Raw genomic sequence first — 12,575 nt, 5'->3', positions numbered from 1 at the left:
TCTATAGGCCAATTTGTAAAGGAAAAAAAATCCATTGGGGATATTGCAAAGAATCCACAATTTACAGAGGATAGAGTGGGAAACCTGCTGTGCCTGGATTGAAACAGCTGTTTTAAGAACCTTAAGCATCTGGGGAAGTCATCCAGAGAAAGGCCATCCACTGCGCTTTGATCTCTCCACTGAAGCACTGCCTGCCCATATGCTTGGTGAAAGTCCAGCCTGTTAGACCCATGCCTAGGGCTAGCTTTCCCCCTTGTTTCTGCCCAGGAAATGGCACCAGAGTGTTTCTAAAGTGTAAGTGAAATAAAATTTCATTATGGTAGAGCTTTGTATGAAACTGAGGTTACATGATATTACATTAATTAAGCTAAGTAAGTCAACATTGTGCTTTATAAGCAGATAAAACAAAATAAAAAGGGATGAAAGGGTAATGTTCAAAAACATGTGTGCAGAACTGGATAGTTTTTTTAAATGCTTCTCAAATATTTTCTCTTTTAATCCCCATAAGAGTCCTCTGAGTATACTCTAGTTACTTCCATTTTATAGATGGGGAAATTATATTCAGATAGTTGCTTAAGAGCCCCTAATTAGTAAACATGGGGTCTGGGCCCAAACTCAAATCTCCTGTTACAACTTCCTTATCCTTTCCATCACCATGTGTCACTGTAAGAGAGAAGATGATAGGGTAGATATAGTCAAGGTATATTTAATTTCCTAAAATAAACTGTATCCATATATAGAAAGCAAACAATATTTTTTGAAGATTTTACTTTAAAATCTTTTTTAAAGAGAGAAGCAGGCATAGACAGACAGGGGGAAGCAGGCTCCCTACTGAGCAGAGAGCCCAACTCGGGACTTGATCCCAGGACCCTGGGATCATGACCTGAGCTGAAGGCAGAGGCTTTAACCCACTGAGCCACCCACGCGCCCTGAAAGCAAATATTTTTTATGGAACGAAGAATAATTTGCACTGGTTGTCATTTAAGAAACAATTTTATGTAGCTTATTTCTGTAAGAGCACAAATTATCTTCACAGAATATTCAATTTTATTATCTTATTCTCGATTAGTGAAAACAATAATATGATAGGACATTGATGATGTAAACTAATCAAGCATTATTTGATTCACACAAAAAAGACGTTTAAAGTCTTAAATGCAAACCCTTCTCCCTAAACCATGGGAAAAGTCAAAGGCATCACTCTGTTAGGACTAACTCATTTTTTATACCTACCTTTGTGAAATCATTAATTGCCTACCTTACCTAGTCTTTTCCTCGTTTATCAACAATACCTCAAAAAACTAAAAACAGCATTTTCCAGACTTTCTAGGCATACAACCTCTGAGTAGCACATAGTAGTTGTTGGGTGGCTCCAAAGGAAGTTCTTTAAGTGTGAACAACTCACTGAAATGAACATCTTGACTTTGCCCTTTTCTCTTCTTCCTGGAATGTTGGCATGGTGCTAGTTGTATAGCTGCCATTTAAGGACTATGAAAAGACAAGTATGAAACACACTGTCTGTTATGGATGGCTGAACAGAGAAAGAACATACTTAATATTGTGATGAATAATGCAGCCACTGACTGACCCTATCCCAGCCTGTCTGGCTCTAGGCTTTTTCCATGATACAAATAAACTGATACTTGGTTAAATCGCTATTTAGGGGGTTCTCAGTTATATACAGCTGAACATAATACTTGATATATTTACCCTGAACCAATCACTATATCCAGAAAGAATTATGGGAACTGACTGGCTTATGTCTGTCTATTGCCTCTCACCTTACTAATTTCTGTCCATTTATGTATTTTTTCCAATCAAGCTAGTCAGGGCCCACACCACAAAAACCTTATAGATGCTATAAAATGGGAGAAAAATCCAGGTACTGTGAGAAAGGGACAAGAAATAATGAATGATACGTAGTCCCTCACAAATGCCAACTATAATATCTACGTACCATATTTTATTTAACTTGTCCTCCATTTGGAGACATTTAGACTACTTCTATTTTATCATTATCATAAGCAATGTCTTGTTAAACTCTGTTGTAGATAAATCATTGTAAGAGTTTCTGTATATGTATGTGTTTTGTTTTTTCTTTTTAATAGATTACTAGGAAGAGAATTACTGGTACAAATCTTACTACATTTTTTTATAATCCTTGACATATTTTGCTAAATTGATTTAATAATGTTTGTTTCAATCAAACTTCTGCTCCAGGTATAAGAATGCTCAAAGTAAAGTTACCATCATGATCACTATTTATTTCTATCATCATATATATTACACTTAGCTGCATATGCAAAAATTAAATTTAATTTGATTTAAACAAATATTTTTTGTTTTAGTTTTTGGATAGTATATTTATTTGTGAATCATGAATTAATTAATAAAAATTTCAAAGTATGTGAAGTATCATTTTAAATAAATGTCAATTAAAATCTGTGTCAGTGCTTCTCAAGCTTGAGAGGGCTTTTTCACCCTAGCTTTACTATAGTATAATTGTATACTTTAATTGTATACTAATACTAATTGTAAACTAGTATATATTTAAGTTGTATAACATAACTTGATATCTGTTTACATTATGGAATGATTACTACAATCAAGTTAATTAACACACCATCACATCACAGTTACTATTGTTGTGTGTGTGATGAGAACACTTTAGATTTACTTTTAGCAAATTTTAAGTATACAATACAGTATTATTAACTATAGTCATCACTCTGTACGTTGTACATTCCTCATAACTGAATGTGCAAAACTTATTCCTCATAACTGAAAGTTTTTATCCCTTTAACCAACATCTCCTCATTTCCCCCCTCCTATTCCCTGACAACCACCACTCTACTATTTCTAGGAGTTCAACTTTTTTAGATAGCACATATAAGTGAGATCATACAGTATTTATCTTTCTCTAATTTCAGTTATCATTATGCTCTCCAGGTTCATTCATATCATCAAAAATATATATATCATATATATACATATATCATATTTTCTTTATCCACTCTTTCCTCAAGAGACATTGTTTCCAAATGTTGGGTATTGTGAATAATGCTAGCAATGAACTTGGGAGTGCAGATAGCTCTTTGAGATACAGATTTCATTTCCTTTAGATATATACCCAGAAATGAAACTGCTAGATCATACAGTAATTGTTTTTATTTTTAATTTTAACTACATTTCCTTTTTGTGAACATTCAGTTTATGCCCTTAATTTTTCTTTTTTCCTTTTTTTTTTAAGATTTTATTTGACAGAGATCACAGCAGGCAGAGAGGCAGGCAGAGAGGAGGATGCAAGCTCCCTGTGGGGCTCAATCCCAGGATGCTGGGATCATGACCTGAGCCCAAGGCAGAGGCTTTAACCCACTGAGCAACCCAGGTCCCCTGCCCTTAATTTTTCTAAGGACTGTATTATCTTTGTCTAAGGATTGTCTATGTCTTTTTCATAAGTGTTGAGTATTTTTCTACTTCCTTAACTGTATTTAAAACTTTCAATATTTTGAATGTCAAGATTTAAAATTTTAGAATAGCCCAAGTTTGTGAAGCATCTTTTGTGTTCCTACATTGCTTTTACATTTAACTTTAAATTAGTTAAGTACTACTCATTTATATTTTCTTATACCAAGGTATTTTATTAGTTTTTTAAAATGGCTTCTTGTTTTAATGATTATCCCTAAGGACAGTTAACTAATCTGATTTTTAAAAATTCTATTATTTTTATTTTTACCACTTTCTTTTCTATAGTTCCTTTGGATTGATGATATGTACCCAGCCTGTTTAGGAAAATGCTCATTATTTAATATATTCTATTTTCTTTTTAAACATTTTACTTATTTGAGAGAGAGAGAATGCACTTCAGGAGTATGAGCAGGGGGAAAAGCGAGGGTGAGGGAAGGAATCTCAAGCCGACTCTCTCTGACAGGAGGCCCATCAGGGCTGGATCTCAGAACTCTGACATCATAATCTCAGTTGAAAACGAGAGTCTGACTCTTAGGCAACTGAGCCATCCAGGCGCCCCTAATATTTCCTCTTTTCTAAAACAAATTTAGGAATATAAACTTCCCGGGGTGCCTGGGTGGCTCAGTGGGTTAAAGCCTCTGCCTTCAGCTCAGGTCATGATCTCAGGGTCCTGGGATCGAGCCCCGCATCAAGGCTCTCTGCTCGGCAGGGAGCCTGCTTCTTCCCTCTCTCTCTGCCTGCCTCTCTGCCTACTTGTGATCTCTATCAAATAAATAAATAAAATATTAAAAAAAAAAAAGAATATAAACTCCCCTCCAAGTTCTTATTTAGCGTCATTAAACCTCACACATCATGTGAAGTTTACTCACCTCATTTTCATAAACCCATTTTTACATTCCAGATCTATAGGTCTAAGAATGTGTTTGTTAGCGAGTTACTAATCTTATGTTGTAATCATCATGTGGAGCTGATATTTTATAATTTGATGGCACTTTCTTTACAACCTGGAAACACCATTTTTTTTTTTTTTTTTGTAAATGTTGCATTAATCTCTGAAAAGAATGGGGGGATTCACATTAACAAGATGGTGAACTAGAACGTTCCTGATTTCTTCCTCCTCCCAAAGAGGGATGCAAGTAATAAGTGGCTACACATGTCGGATGGCTCTGTGAAAAAATCCAGAAACTGGCTGAGAATCTCCTATACACCCAGTGGCTGTGAAAATACACACAATGGAACACGGAGGAAGAGCTGAAACACACTCTCATCCTACACACCACCCCTGGCACAGCACCATACAATCCAAAAGGAATCCACTCCCACCTTTTTCCTGAAGAGTGAAGAAAAGTTTAGACGACGCAACCAAGGCACCAACCTTTACTCTGGCCACCCGAGAGCTGGCCCCTAACGCATGTATTTCTGGGAGTTGACAGAGATTCGTTGACCCTCTGGGACCACAGAGAACCAAGAGTCCACTTTAAACCGGCGCAAGAGCGCCTCCAGCCGCTAGTCCGCTCCGCTCTGTGCGGAGTGAGCCTCTGCCATAGAGCTCAGCTCCCAGCTTCTCCTGGAAGCGTCTAGACCAGGCTTTGGGATCTAATTTGCCGCTCTTCCGACTGGGGCTATAGGGTCCAGCTTCTAACTCTCCTACCTTTGGCGGCTGGCAGGGTCCTCAGCGGGCTTGGCCAGTTTCCGCCTGGTGAGACCTTGAACTCAGTAATATCATCACGCACCGCTGTTTTTCAGGGGGACGCGGTGCGAGCCACTGACACGTGAGGTAAGAGAGGCTCACGGGCACTTCCGGCGTACCTCCCGCCCGCTGTCCCCTTGCTCTTCTGAGGAAAACAAGGGAACGCCCACCTCTCGCTTCTTCCCGGAAGGATCCGGCCTATACTTCCCGAAACCTCCGGTCCCTGCAGCGGCCTGACGGTCTCCTGTGTCTGGGAACTCCTGAGGCCTGGCATTTGCCGCTCCTTCGCATCTCCGGTGAACAAAGCAGAAGCTTTAAAGGGCTGCAGGCTCTCCTGCGAGTCTGGGCCTATCCCGCTCCTATAATAATGCCCACCTCCCACCTTCTCCTTGAAAGGGGTTAGACTGCACATCCAGGGCCTCGTCTTCTCTGACTTTTCTCCGGAGGTCTGGCTCCTAACTGGCTTGTCTCCGGCAGGTGACCCCCAGTCTCCCGGTAACCGGAAACGGCTGTGGGCACTCACTGCAGCACCCCTCCGGCCCTCTTACCCCAACGACGGAGCTAAGCCTCCAGCTAACCACCTATCTCCGAGAGCTGAGGAGGCCTGCCATTTGCTTGTCCCCTGAGAGTGACAGCAAAACAACCATCAGAAAAGGCACGGCAAGAGTGCAGGCATTTGCCACCCTCCGTCCCCCAGCTCAGGGCAGAGTGGGTGGGCACTCCAGCTCCCAGGTTCTCCTTGAGGAGAGAAGGAAGTGGACCGCACATCTAGGACGACATTTCCAGCTGCTCCTGGAAGGACTGGCTTCTACCTTGCCTGTCTCAAGAAACTGAGGCACACCTCATCTCCGGAGGAAAATGCTAACTATGTGAGGAGATGGTTATGGTACAATTAGCTTGACTGTAGTAATCATTTCATTATGTGTATGTGTAACAAAATATCATGCCATAGACATTAAATATGCTTATTTTTTAAAGTTTCCCGGGTGCCAGGGTGGCTCAGTGTGTTAAAGCCTCCCAGGGTCCTGCGATTGAGCCCCGCATCAGGCTCTTTACTGAGCCGGGAACCTGCTTTCTTTTCTCTCTCTGCCTGCCTCTCTGCCTACTGTCTGTCTGTCTGTCTGTCAAATAAATAAATAATCTTTTAAAAAATTTTTATTTATTTATTTATTTTTTTTTTGGAAAAGGAAAGCAAATGTGTATGTTCAGCTTTTGGGGAGCAGAGCAGTGTTACTGATTATCTATTAGAACAATTCATAGATTATGTTGTTCAAATCTTCCAAATTTTCAACTGTTTTAGCTACATAGCTATCATTTTTAAGGATTTAGAATGTCCCTTATGATTTTAGATATCTTTTAACTAAAAACCTTTTTCTATCATGAATCACACCACATTTGTCGGTAATGTCTTTTTACAGGAGAGTGGGGAAGACAGCAGATGTATATTTTTAAAATTTCGAATCCCACTCCTTTTTCAAAACTCTGCTGCTCATGTATCTCTTAGATAACATCTTTTATGCTATCCATAATTCACCCAGACCCTCATCAATATTATTATAGCCCTAAATTCTCAGAAATTGACTTCTGAGACTCATTATAAGAGGATGTTCCCTTATTAGCAGACTTTGCTTATTGATATAAGAGTGAGACACATTTCAATATAATGTGTGGTTTATGTAAATCTGATTTTTTTTTTTTTTTTTTTTTTTTTTAGATTTTATTTGTCAGAGAGAAGAGAGAGAGTGCACAAGCCAGGGGGAGGGGCAGAGGGAGAAGCAGGCTTCCTGCTGAGCAAGGGACTTAATCCCAGGACCCTATGATCATGACCTAACCCAAAGGTAGACCCTTAACCAATAGAGCCACCCAGGTGTCCCTGTAAACCTGATTTTAAAAGCATATCCTTATAACAAATATACATAATATTTAATGTTGATTTAATATTTTACAAGCCCAATGATTTATCTTAGGTTAAACTTAAAATCATAAGATAAGAGATTTTGCTTGATTCTTCTAATATTAAATCAATTATATATTTTAATCAGTCAGACTCATGGACTGATTTTCAATGATAAACACACAGGAGACTTAGATTTAAGACAAACAGGCACTTTAATATATTCACTATGAGGATTATGCCATTGCTTTTTGAGGGAGTGGAACACTGATGTTCATCATCTTGGAATCCCAAGCCTGGTATAAATGTGCATTAGACTAAATTCTAAGCAGAAGGTTTCATGAGGGATAACAAATAGTGATTAAGTTATAACTTTTTCTAAGTTTGATGATTGCTTTTTCCCTTGCAAATATACTCTAGTCATCTTGATTGGATTTGAGGATATTACACATATTTACAAATTGTCCTGAAGGATGAGCTATTTCTCGGATGGCACCTCTCAAATATTACCTTTTGATTTTTCCACCTTTTCTCTTCTGTGGCTAGTCTTTTATTGAAATTAAAGGGACACATCTTTCAAACTTATTCTCAAAATTCTCACTTCATTAATTTTAAGTGTTCTTCCTGTCCTTTAGCTGCTAAAAGTAAATCAGAACCATTCTCAATGTTTCTTGACCTATAAGTGGCTTTTGATAACATAGAAATTTCACTAAAATAAATGCTTTTGATATGTATTTTTAGCTCATAATCCTTTAAGCTATTTTAAAGTGCTATTGATTGAATAACTTAAAAAAAGATACATTTTCAGTTTTAAATGATAAAAATGATTTTCCTGTATCACATAATTTTCTATCCAACATTCTATAATTTTGTTTGTGATTATGTAATCATAGGCTCCTAAATAATAGCTCTGTAAATCTTCAAGATCTTTTAATGTTTTACATATCCTAACTCATCTTATTCTCATACCACTTTACAGAGAAGGAAATGAGTCACAGTGAACTCAGATGACTATCCTAGGTCACAAAGCTGGTAAGAAATGAAGCAAGGATTTAAATCAGACCAACCTTGTCTGGTATCCTCTGGGCTTTATTGGAACTTCTGGCAACATAGGATAAACAATAAATCAAACTGCATATTATTACACACAAAAGAATATGGGAAACTTTTTAAAGGGATTCAAAGGAGAAAAAATATAGCATTGTCTTGGAAGTAGAATGACAACATACCAAGCGTGGACAGTATTTTTAACAAGGTAAGTGTAAAGTAGAAATTGGACAGTTCCATTATTTCTACTACTTATTAGTGTAACTTACTCTTTCTCTTATTTTAACCCCAAAATATTTTCCCAAAGGATTTTGTAAGAATGATGTTATGCTCCTATCATTACATATTTTTTTGTGGATGTTTTAGATAATAATCAAGAAAGACTAAAGGATAGATAATCAAAAGAAAGGAAAATTATCATTAGTCTTATTAGCCTTTGCAGAAGTGATTCTTTTAAAAATATTTTTCAGTATAGTTAATGTACAGTGTTACATTGGTTTCAAGTGTACAATACACTGATTCTATGATTCTGTACATTACTCAGTGTTTATCACACTAAGTGTACTTTTAATCCCCTTCACCTATTTCACATATCCCTTCCCCTGACCTCTCCTCTGATAACCATCAATGTGTTCTCTATAGTTGAGTCTGGTTTTTGTTTTTTTGGTTCTTTTCCTTTTTCTTTTTTCATTTGTTTTGTTTCTTAAATTACACATATGAGTGAAATCATATGGTATTTGTCTTTTTCTGACCGGCTTATTTTGCTTAGCATTATATCCTTTAGATCCATCCATGTCATTGCACATGGCAGCATTTCATTTTTTTTATGGCTAGGTAATATTCAATTGTATGTATGTATACCACATCTTCTTCACCCATTCATCTGTTGATGGACACTTGGGCTGCTTCCATATCTTGGCTACTGTAAATAATACAGTAATCATTGGGGTGCATATATATTTTCAGATTAGTGTTTTCATATTCTTTGAGTAAATATGCACTAGTGGAATTACTGGATCATGTGGTAATTCTATTTTTTAATTTTTTTGAGGAACCTCCGTACTCTTTTTCACAGTGGCATTCCTACAGTTTGCATTCCTACAAGAGTGCATAAGGGTTCCTTTTCTCCACACCTTTGCCAACACTTACTGTTTCTCATGTTTGATTTAGCCATTCTGACAAGTCTGAGGTAATATCTCTTTGTGGTTTTGATTTTCATTTCCATGAAGATGGGATATGTTGAGCATCTTTTCATGTGTCTGTTGGCCATCTGTATGTTGTCTTTGGAGAAATGTCTATTCATGCCTTCTGCTCATTTTTTAATTGGATGTGTGTCTATGCCTGTGTGTATGTGTCTGTTAAAGTGTGTAAGTTCTTTATATATTCTGGATTCTGACCCTTTATTGTTTGTGTCATTTGCAAATATCTTTTCCCATTGAGTTGTCTTTTCATTTCATTTTTTTTGGCTGTTGCTGTTTTTTTGAATTTTGTTTTTGTTTTTGCTTTTGTTTTTTGCTGTGCATAAGCATTTTACCTTATGTATTTGCAATAGTTTAATTTTCTTTTGTTCCCTTTGTCTCAGGAGACATATGAAAAATGTTGCTACTTCCAATGTCAGAAAAATTACTGTCTGTGCTGTCAGGGAAATTACTGTCTGTGCTCTCTTTTAGGATTTTTATGGTGTCAGGTCCCACATTTAGGTCTTTAATCTATTTTGAGTTTATCTCTGTGTATGGTTTGAAAAGGTGGTCTAGTTTCATTCTTCTGCATGTTGCTATCCAGTTTTCCCAACACCATTTGTTGAAGGACTGTCTTTTTCTGATTGCATATTCTTGTCCTTTTTTGTCAGATTAATTGACCACATAATTGTGAGTTTATTTCTGATTGTTTTTTTAAAAAATATCTCCCAAGAAGCTCAATTAAAACATTGTTGAAACCTTAAAAATTCATCTTATTTGAATATACAATTTGAAGAGTTCCATATGGCAACATAAAATATAAAATGCCTAGTTAAATGAATAAAAATATACAGAACTTAAAAGTGTGCATTATAAATGTTTCTTAGAAGGAAACTGAAGCAAACAAATAATTGAATTATATACCTAATAATAGAAGGTATTATCTCTGTTAATTTACTGTGCACATATTTATTGAATAATCAGTTTATGGCAAATACCCCATGGATAAAATGTATGAGCCAAACATTGCCTTTACAGAACTTACTATTGAGCGGCAGAAGGATTAGTCATATGGCCTATAAAGTTATTATATAATAGAAGACTGTAACCTAGTAAAGGAGTTCATAGGAACTACTCTAAGAAAGAGATAAAATATGTAAAATCAAAAATAATTTGAAGAGGCTCCTACCTGCAGTGGGTGCGAGTGGTTAGCCCCTTCAAGGCAAAAGGAACCTTTAAGACTCTGGTTGGAGCAGAAACAGCAGTATGGGGGAAAACTCCTGTGGAATTAAAGTATGGTGAGTGAAAAGAAGTACATTGAAAGGTGAGACTATGATAGGGGGTATATATCAGATGATGTTAATCCTACTTAGACATGGTAAAGATGTGCTCTTAAGAGCAAAGGAAGACCATGGTAACATTTCAAGTAAGAAGAAAGTGTGATCCTTTTTTTTATTACCAACAAAATTCACCCTGGCTGCAATGAGAGAACAAATTAAAAAGGGGATAAGAATTCCCTGAAAGACAAGAAAGGAAAGCATAGAAGATGAAGACAAAGAAGACACCCAGGCCTAGGGATGGAAGTAGTATCGTTTAGTGAGATAGAAATATTGAAAGAACTGGGGCACCTGGGTGGCTCAGTTAGTTGAGCATCTGACTCTTGGTTTTGGCTCAGGTCATGATCTCAGGGTTGTGAGATATAGCCCTGTGTTTAGCTCTGCTCTCAGCTGGGAGTCTGCTTGAGATTCTCTCTCTTCCTGTGCTCCTCCCCAGCTCACACTCTCCCTCTCTTTCTCTTTAAGAAATAATTGAATAGGGGCACCTGGGTGGCTCAGTGGGTTAAGCCGCTGCCTTCCACTTAGGTCATGATCCCAGGAGCCCCGCATAGGGCTCTCTGCTCAGCATGGAGCCTGCTTCCCTCTCACTCTCTCTGCTTGCCTCTTTGCCTCCTTGTGATGTCTCTCTATCAAATAAATAAATAAAATAAAAATAAAAAAAAATAATTGAATAGATATTTTAAAAAATTGAAAGATTAAAAGATTTGAGGAAATCAGAAAATAGAACAGGAATTTAAAAAAAAAGTCAACCAAGCATCTCTGTATCTCTATCTGCACTGTTTCTCTCCCTTCACTAGATATATAAAAAGAATTTTATATAATGAAAGAATTATTCAATGAATAGTCATGGGACAAAAAATAACTGTGGAAGACAAGTTAATTATATAAATTTCAAAACATTTAACAAATTAAATTTCAAATATAGTAAGTATTTAAAGTCATGTTTAAAAATTTTAAAATTTAATTAGAAGATTACCCAAGTAAAATAAAAATTAAATATTCTTAGGAAATATTTTGGTTATTAACTTAGGCTCTTGGCTTCAAACAGATACTTTTGTACTGTGTTTTGACGTGGGGCTGGAATTTTGCAAACCAATTTTTTCCTTTGATAGATGGTTCCTTATTAGAGTCTTTCAGTAGAGGTAAAGAAGGTTGTAGGAAGAAGAACGTGTGACTTCTGTTAGCTTCCTGCTTCTCTGGCCATCACCACAGCACTTCTTTATCCTTAGAGCAACAAAGAACCAATTCCTGTGGTAGCTGATTACACTTTTCAGTCTTTTAATGCTGTGGGAAAGTATAACTTTCTGCTGTGGCATCTCATACATAGCCCCATCTTAACATCATCTGTTCCTCAGAGATCTGAGTTCCACATTCAGAGGACTCTTCCTCCAGGTTTCTAAATGCTACCTATTCCAACCTTATCTCTTTGTTTCCCAGCCATGAAAGTGGTAATTGCTTCCTTCTGTGATACTTTAGTATCTCCTTTTTGTCTTTCTAGTTCTCTGAGACATGGTGTATAATTCTTTATACCAAAAACTCTGTTAAACTGTCTGTTGAAATTTTTGTATCTGGACTAGACTGGCTGATACAGTACTGTTATTTAACTATGGATATCCTTTAAAGAAATCTTAAAAGGAGAGATTTACAGACCTGTTAATGTTAGAAAACCTACCAGTGTTCTGTGGGAAACTACTATTTGTTAAATACTTCTCTAAGTGTTAGGAACACAGGATTAAAGACAAACTTTGTTTACTCCTGCAAGAAAACAAATGAATAAATAAAAGGAGGAGAGTAGAAAGAAATGAAATTAGATAAGAAATAAAATTGATTAAATAAATAAATAAAATTAGCAACATTTATTATATGAAGACAAAAATGGGTAAACACAGCACTGGATTAGTGGTACTCAACAGTCAAAAACAAGGTTATATTTTTCAAAACCATTCTTTATGTAATTGAAG

General features: G+C 36.6%; 1 long non-coding RNA gene across 1 annotated transcript in view; it reads left to right on the top strand.

Moving 5' to 3' along the window:
• Positions 1-5,952: 5,952 nt before the first annotated feature.
• LOC309864287 overlaps positions 5,953-12,575 on the top strand; it is an 83,588-nt gene continuing 76,965 nt past the window's right edge. Inside the window, exons 1-2 of the long non-coding RNA XR_014311434.1 lie at positions 5,953-6,027; positions 8,032-8,307. This is a non-coding gene — a long non-coding RNA (uncharacterized lncRNA). The remainder of the gene's footprint in view (positions 6,028-8,031; positions 8,308-12,575) is intronic.

Source organism: Mustela nivalis (genome assembly GCF_964662115.1).
Source record: "Mustela nivalis genome assembly, chromosome: 5".
In the NCBI taxonomy this organism is placed as follows: Eukaryota; Metazoa; Chordata; class Mammalia; order Carnivora; family Mustelidae; genus Mustela; species Mustela nivalis.
The sequence above is the reverse complement of the archived record's forward strand: the minus strand, read 5'-3'. Positions and strand labels throughout refer to the sequence as shown.